The sequence below is a fragment of the Lethenteron reissneri genome, chromosome 69, assembly GCF_015708825.2.
Source record: "Lethenteron reissneri isolate LAM-NWPU_2019-01 chromosome 69, ASM1570882v1, whole genome shotgun sequence".
Lineage (NCBI taxonomy): Eukaryota > Metazoa > Chordata > Hyperoartia > Petromyzontiformes > Petromyzontidae > Lethenteron > Lethenteron reissneri.
This window is the reverse complement of record NC_083847.1, coordinates 67,348-74,744: the sequence shown is the minus strand read 5'-3', so window position 1 is coordinate 74,744 and position 7,397 is coordinate 67,348.

The window sequence follows — 7,397 nt, the reverse complement described above, 5'->3', positions numbered from 1 at the left end:
AGTTGTGAAGTAAACAAGGGGGGGGGGGGAGATTGGGCCGCTCTGCCACCACCACCACTGTCGAGGTTGTTGTGGTGGTGATGGTTGTTGTTGTGGTTGTGTTGGTGATGGTTGTTGGTGTTGTGGTGGTGGTTGTTTTGGTGGTTGTTGTGGTGGTTGTTTGGTGGTGTTGTGGTGGTGGTTGTGGTGGTGGTGGTTGTGTTGGTTGTTGTGGTTGTTGTTGTGGGTGGTGGTTGTTGTGGTGGTGGTTGTTTGTGGTGGTTGTTGTTGTGGTGGTGGTACAGTTTAGTGCATCTCAGCCAACCGCGTGGCATCTCCTGGGGTCTGTCCCGTGACCTCCTGTCAGCACTCGACTCTGCACGTGGCCCTCAAAGTGCACCCAGCATGGCACGGGGCGTCGCGGTGACGTCACCGTCACTTTGCGGCCAATGGCGGGCTGTTGTGATGGTTGTGTTGGTGGTGGTTGTTGTTGTGATGGTTGTTGTGGTTGTTGTGATGGCTGTGTTGGTGGTGGTGTTGTTGTGGTTGTGGTTGTTGTGATGGCTGTGTTGGTGGTGGTTGTTGTGATGGTTGTTGCGATGGTTGTGTTGGTGGTGGTTGTGCGTTGTTGAGATGGTTGTGTTGGTGGTGGTTGTGTTGTGTTGGTGGTGGTTGTTGTGATGGTTGTGTTGGTGGTGGTTGTTGTTGTTGTGGTTGTTGTGGTTGTTGTGATGGTTGTGTTGGTGGTGGTTGTTGTGATGCTTGTGTTGGTGGTTCTTGTGAGTGTTGTGATGGTTGTCGTGTTGGTGGTTGTGGTTGTTGAGATGGTTGTGTTGGTGGTTGTTGTGGTGGTTGTAGTTGTTGTGATGGTTGTGTTGGTGGTTGTGTTGGTGGCGGTTGTTGTGGTGTTGTGATGGTTGTCGTGTTGGTGGTTGTTGTGGTGGTTGTGTTGGTGGCGGTTGTTGTGATGGTTGCCGTGTTGGTGGTTGTGCTGGTTGTGTTGGTCGCGGTTGTTGTGGTTGTTGTGATGGTTGTCGTGTTGGTGGTGGCTGTGGTGGCGGTTGTTGTGATGGTTTTCGTGGTTGTGGTTGTCATGTTGGTGGTTGTTGTGATGGTTGTCGTGTTAGTGGTTGTTGTGGTTGTTGTGTGGTGGTGGTTGTTGTGATGGTTGTCGTGTTAGTGGTTGTTGTGGTGGTGGTTGTTGTGATGGTTGTCGTGTTGGTGGTGGTTGTTGTGGTGGTGGTTGTGGTTGTGGTGATGGTTTTCGTGGTGGTGTTTGTCGTGTTGGTGGTTGTTGTGATGGATGTGTTGGTGGTGGTTGTTGTGATGGTTGTGTTGGTGGTGGTTGTGATGGTTGTCGTGTTAGTGGTTGTTGTTGTGGTTGTTGTGTTGGTGGTGGTTGTTGTTGAGTTGTCGTTTAGTGGTTAAAGTCACGGTGGGAGGGAGACGGAGCCGCTCACCACCACCACCACCACCACCACTGATGTCGTGGTTATTGGTGGTGCTGGTTGTGTGTGGTGAGGGTGGTTGTGGTGGTGGTTGCGTTGTGGTGAGGGTGAGGTGTGTGGTGGTTGTGTCGTGGTGAGGGTGGTTGTGGTGGAGGTTAGCAGGTATGGTGGTGGTTGTGTTGTGGTGAGGGTGGTTGTGGTGAAGGTTAGCAGGTATGGTGGTGGTTGTGTTGTGGTGAGGGTGGTTGTGGTGAGGGTGGTTGTGATGTGGGTTAGCAGGTGTTGTGGTGAGGAGTGTGGTGGTTGTGTGTGGTGAGAGTTAGCAGGTGATGTTGTGGTGAGGGTGAGCTGTGGTAGTGGTTGTGTTGTGGTGAGGGTGAGGTGTGGTGGTGGTTGTGTTGTGGTGAGAGTGGTTGTGGTGAGAGTTAGCAGGTGTTGTTGTGAGGGTGAGGTGTGGTGGTGGTTGTGTTGTGGTGTGGGTTAATAGGTGTGGTGCTGGTGTGTGTTGTGGTGGGTGGTTGTGGTGTGGGTTAGCAGGTGTGGTTGGTGGTGGGTGTTGTGGTTAGGGTTAGCAGGTGTTGTGGTGGTGAGGGTGAGGTGTGTGGTGCTTGTGTTGTGGTGAGGGTGAGGTGTGGTGAGAGTGAGGTGTGGTGGTGATTGTGTTGTGGTGAGGGTTAGCAGGTGATGTTGTGGTGAGGTGTGTGGTGGTTGTGTTGTGGTGAGAGTGAGGTGTGTGGTGAGGGTGAGGTGTGGTGAGAGTTAGGTGTGTGGTGCGGGTGAGGTGTGGTGAGAGTTAGGTGTTGTGGTGAGGGTGAGGTGTGGTGCTGGTTGTGTTGTGGTGAGGGTGGTTGTTGTGTGGGTTAGCAGGTGTGGTGGTGAGGTGTGTGGTGGGTGTTGTGGTGAGAGTTAGGTGTTGTGGTGAGGGTGAGGTGTTGTGGTGAGGGTGGGTGTGTGGTGAGGGTGAGGTGTGTGGTGAGAGTGAGGTGTTGTGGTGAGGGTGAGGTGTGTGGTGGTTGTGTTGTGGTCAGGGTTAGCAGGTGTGGGGGTGAGTGCTAGCAGGTGTTGTGGTGAGGGTTAGGTGTTGTGGTGAGTGTTAGCAGGGGTGAGGTTTAGCAGGTGTTGTGGTGAGGGTTAGTTGTTGTGGTGAGTGTTAGCAGGTGTTGTGGTGAGGGTTAGTTGTTGTGGTGAGTGTTAGCAGGTGTTGTGGTGATGGTTAGTTGTTGTGGTGAGTGTTAGCAGGTGTTGTGGTGATGGTTAGTTGTTGTGGTGAGTGTTAGCAGGTGTTGTGGTGAGGGTTAGTTGTTGTGGTGAGTGTTAGCAGGTGTTGTGGTGAGGGTTAGTTGTTGTGGTGAGTGTTAGCAGGTGTTGTGGTGATGGTTAGTTGTTGTGGTGAGTGTTAGCAGGTGTTGTGGTGAGGGTTAGTTGTTGTGGTGAGTGTTAGCAGGTGTTGTGGTGATGGTTAGTTGTTGTGGTGAGTGTTAGCAGGTGTTGTGGTGATGGTTAGTTGTTGTGGTGAGTGTTAGCAGGGGTGAGGGTTATTAGGTCTTGTGGTGAGTGTTAGCAGGTGTGAGGGCTAGCAGGTGTTGTGGTGAGTGTTAGCAGGAGTTGTGTTGAGGGTTAGGTGTTGTGGTTGTGGGTTAGCAGGTGTGAGGATTAGCACGAGTTGCGGTGAGGGTGAGGTTGTGGTGAGGGTTAGCAGGAGTTGTGGTGAGTGTTACTTGTTGTGGTGAGTGTTAACAGGTGTGTGGGTAAGGGTTAGCAGGGGTTGTGATGAGGGTTAGGCGTTGTGGTGAGTGTTAGCAGGTGTGATGGTTAGGTGTTGTGGTGAGGGTTAGGTGTTGTGGTGAGTGTTAGCAGGTGTGATGGGTAGGTGTTGTGGTGAGGGTGAGGTGTTGTGGTGAGGGTTAGCAGGTTGTGAGGGTGGTTGTGGTGACACAGACGAGAGGTGATGGAACGAAATCGCGACTAAACACGACTACCCTTGTGGCCATTGATTCTTGCCGGCAGTTCCATGTAGCAAAACAGGCGTGTAAGCCTGCCTTGTTGGCGCCAACATTGTTGTACTGCACTTCTGCGCTGTCGCGTCTGCTGCTGCGCTCCCTGCTTTCGCTGAACCGGACTGCCCATCGGTTTAAAGCCCGGTCAAACCATTCCCACCCGCATGGTGTCAGCAAGCCCACATCCAGCAGTGGATTTACCGAAGGTGTATTTATTAATTCATTGATTTCTCATCAGCATCAGCCGGGTGATCCATTGCTGGAGGCAGGGTGGGGGGCGGTGGGTCGGGGGGCTGTGTTGGTCACGTGGGTTGTTTGGCCATTCAGACGCTGTCTTCTCGACAGACCTGTTCTTCACCTGAGGACGGCTGCTTGCGTTGTGGCCGAAACGTCGTGAGAATTGTATTTTATTGTCTTGATTCTTTCGGTAAAGTCACGTAGGTAAAAAATGATAGGTGAAATTCCTCCCCGTAGAGGGTATTAATTCTAGATTTGAAGCTTTCGTGACTGCAAGGATTCCTACTCTTAGTTCTTTCGGTAAAGTCACGTAGGGAAAGAACCAAGAAGATGAATCCCTGCAGTCACGAAAGCTTTAAATCGAAATCTTTCGGAAAAGTCACATAGAAGGGAAATAATAAAATAATAAAAAATAAATCATAATAAAATACAATTCTCACGACGTTTTGGCCACAACGCAAGCAGCCGTCCTCAGGTGAAGAACAGGGCTGTCGGAAAGACAGCGTCTGAAATATTTCCAACAGCCCTGTTCTTCATCTGAGGACAGCTGCTTGCGTTGTGGCCGAAAACGTCGTGAGAATTATTTTAATGTTTTATTTTTATTATTTTATTATTTCCCTTCTACGTGACTTTACCGAAAGAACCAAGAAGATGAATCCCTGCAGTCACGAAAGCTTTAAATCGAAATGGTTGGGCATACTTCACCGCGCCGGTCAGTTCGGGGTTGTGGTGATGCGTGGCCGGCGTTCCAAAGCTGTGCACTGGGATTCATTCGAGTCGGAGTTTCATCTCGGCCAGCGAGCCGCAACAAGAATTTTGATATTTTCCACACCCCGGCATATCGCGTCGAGTATACTCCTCCTCGCTTTGGCTGTGGCTACGAATCGTCACGTGCCGCCTACTCCGCGGCGTGCCGGCGACCTGGAAAATATTCAGTGAGAAATTAAGTTCTGGTTTGTGTGTGTGTGTGTGCGTGTCCTCTTTATTATAATAATGTTACTATTTTTACAGCGTAGCGGTTAGCGAGCCGCGCTGTCAACCCGGCCGCCCGAGTTCGATTCCCGTTCACGGCCAACGCTGGTCGACGATTGTCTAAACCGGTCCTGGGCCTCCCCTAGGTCGACTCGGCCTCAAATGCGTACCCGGTGCGGTGTAAACGGGTGTGGTGCCGGCTACCCACACCCCCTCGTGTGCCGCTTGCCGGCCGTCAGAGGTGCTCGCGAACAGCACTTGGCCCCAACAGCCTATTCCGGCTATAGGGGGCAGTCTTTGTCATTGTGTGTGTCCCCATTATTACGATAATAATGATAATGTGAGTAGTCCTCTTGGTTCTTTCGGTAAAGTCACGTAGAATGGAAATAATAAAATAATAAAAATAAAAACATAATAAAATAATTCTCACGACGTTTCGGCCACAACGCAAGCAGCCGTCCTCAGGTGAAGAACAGGTCTGTCGAGAAGACTGCGTCTGAATGTCTTTCCGACAGACCTGTTCTTCACCTGAGGACGGCTGCTTGCGTTGTGGCCGAAACGTCGTGAGAATTATTTTATTATGTTTTATTTTTATTATTTTATTATTTCTTTTCTACGTGACTTTACCGAAAGAACCAAGAAGATGAATCCCTGCAGTCACGAAAGCTTTAAATCGAAATGTGAGTAGTATAATTATCAACGCGCGTGGCGACGGCCGTTTTTGCCGGTCCATTGCCGGACGAGGGGCCTTCCCCGCGCCGCACAAGGTAGTGGGTGTTACTTCACCATACTTCACCACTCTGGCCGCTGCGGGTTGGCGAAAGGCGGGCTTCGCGAGGCGTGTGACGGCAGGTGCAGTTCCAACGTTGGGTTGGATTTTACTGTCGCGTACCCTTTGTTGCTTTTATACCGTCGCCCCCACATTGGCCTGCCTGTAACGACAACAACAACCTGTTTGCGCACGGCGGTGGGGAACTCGCTATCCACAGAGGCTCGGAAACCCCGCCGAGCTTACGAGATCCGACGAGATCCCGCCGCTGTTTCGGTGATTTGGCGACGAGCATTGTCGTTGATAGCAGCCGCTCGCGATGACGAAAGATGTGCCGCAGCAATCGTTGGAAGCAGAAGAAACGAGAAAAGAGTGCCTGAAACAAAAGAACCTCAAGTTCATTTATTAGGTGTAGCCCTGTGAGCCATTCGGCTCTTGAATCGGGTGCAACCGCAACAAACAAAAAAACAAAAACATGAACAAAAAACATCTTAAAGTGAATATGTGACTAAGTGCAAACAGAAAATCCAAGAAAAGACAGCAAAATATTGCAAAAAAACCACCGTACACCAACGCTGTTCAAAAATCCCAGTGGGATGCAAGTCAAACAACAACAACTACGCTCCCCGCATCCACGCTCCGTGCCGTCGCCAACCCGCGCACGGCAAATGAGGGAGGCTATGGCGAGCGGTGCATTGACCAAGTGCCGCGTGTAATATAACACATGGTAATAGCGGTACCACGTTTGCAAGAGGAGGTGTACATTTAATTACGGCGAACGTATGGCGATTAGCACGATAGTGATGCAATAATAGTAGCGGCTGAAGTGAAAACCAACGTACGTCACGACAATATCTTCGATGTAAATAAAGACCTGAATCTGGGGGTTATGTACGTCTCAAAAACCTGCCGGGTACTTCCCGACAACGTCGAAGAAATCTGAAATTTGGTACATAGACGGCTTTTAGGACAAACAAAAGGAGAAATCAGAAATTCCGAGTTTTTTTATTTTAACGACCCCAAATGTCGATTTTTCAGTGCCCCATAAACATAATGTTTGTTTCTTTCGGTAAAGTCACGTAGGTATAAAATAAATCACAACGTTTGTGTTGTCGCCCGTGACAGACGCTTGTGTTCCGATCGAAACGTCGTGATTTATTTTATCTTCTACCCACGGACTTTACCGAAAGAACCAAAGAGTATGGATTCCTGCAGTCACGAAAGCTTCAAATCAAGATTGCCCCATGAAAATGTTTGTGCTTTGTGTCATTCAGAAACCGTAAAATATAACATTGTGGTTTGTTTTCATTTGATAGAGCTTTAAACAGGAAATACATTTAAAGGCGACGCTTTCATCCGGCAGCGGATATACCACGACTGACGACGATGTTATTGCAGGAGGGATGCAACGGCCACAATTGTTAAATGTGAAAATACAGGGACTCCTCTACTTACGAACATTAAACTTAAGATGTTTCAGAGATACGAACAAACCTGTCCCCGTATGTCCAGTTGCATGTTCGGACCGAGAATCGTAAGTTCAACCGCCGCGCAATAGATGGCGGTGGTGACCTCTACATCTGCAGAACGTGAAGAACCAGTGGCATCTACAGAATGGGAAGAACCAGTGTCATCTACAGAATGGGAAGAACCAGTGGCATCTGCAGAACGTGAAGAACCAGTGACATCTACATATGCAGAACGTGAAGAACCAGTGGCGTCTACATCTGTAGAACGTGAAGAACCAGTGGCGTCTACATCTGCAGAACGTGAAGAACCAGTGGCGTCTACATCTGCAGAACGTGAAGAACCAGTGGCATCTACAGAACGGGAAGAACCAGTGGCATCTGCAGAACGTGAAGAACCAGTGCATCTGCAGAACGTGAAGAACCAGTGCATCTACATATGCAGAACGTGAAGAACCAGTGGCGTCTACATCTGTAGAACGTGAATAACCAGTGGCATCTACATCTGCAAACGTGAAGAACCAGTGGC